The following is a 756-nucleotide window of genomic DNA, read 5'->3' as shown; positions in this document are numbered from 1 at the left end:
AAAGATTCTATGGGCAAAATATTGAATGATGCAGGAAACATCAAAAGAAGATGGAGGGAATACACAGAGTGACTGTACTAAAAAGAATTGGTCAATGTTCCATTTCAGGAGGTGCCATATGATCAAGAACCAATGGTATTGAAGAAAGAAGTTGAAGCTGCATTGAAGGAAGTGGTGAAAAACAAGGTATGAGGAACTGACCAAGTACCTATTTAGATGTTTCAATAGATCGATACCACATGGGAGGCACTCACTTGGTTATGCCAGAAGATTTGGAAGACAGCTACCTAGCCAACTGACTGGAAGAGAGAGCCTTATTTGTACCCATTCCAAAGAAAGGTGATCCCACAGAATGTGGAAATTATTGAACAGTATCATTAATCTCACATGTAAGCAAAATCTTATTGAAGAAAATTCAAAAATGGTTGCAGCAGTATATTGACAGAGAACTTCCAGAGGTGCAGGCTGGATTCAGAAGAGGACATGGAACAGGGATATCATTGCTGATGTCAGATGGATCTTGGCTCAAAGCAAAGGATACCAGAAAGCTGTTTACTCATGTTTTATTCACTATGCAGAAGCATTTGATTGTGTGGATCATAACAAATTATGCGTAATATTGAGAAGAATGGGAATTCCAGAACACTTAGTTGTACTCATAAGTAACCTGTACATAGACCAGGAAAATGTTGTTCAAACAGAACAAGGGGACACTGCATGGTTTAAAATCAGGAAGGGAGTGCGTCACGGTTGTAT

Source organism: Orycteropus afer, unplaced genomic scaffold, assembly GCF_000298275.1.
Source record: "Orycteropus afer afer isolate SDZICR_OR568_19922 unplaced genomic scaffold, OryAfe1.0 scaffold00222, whole genome shotgun sequence".
Classification (NCBI taxonomy): Eukaryota; Metazoa; Chordata; class Mammalia; order Tubulidentata; family Orycteropodidae; genus Orycteropus; species Orycteropus afer.
The sequence above is the reverse complement of the archived record's forward strand: the minus strand, read 5'-3'. Positions refer to the sequence as shown.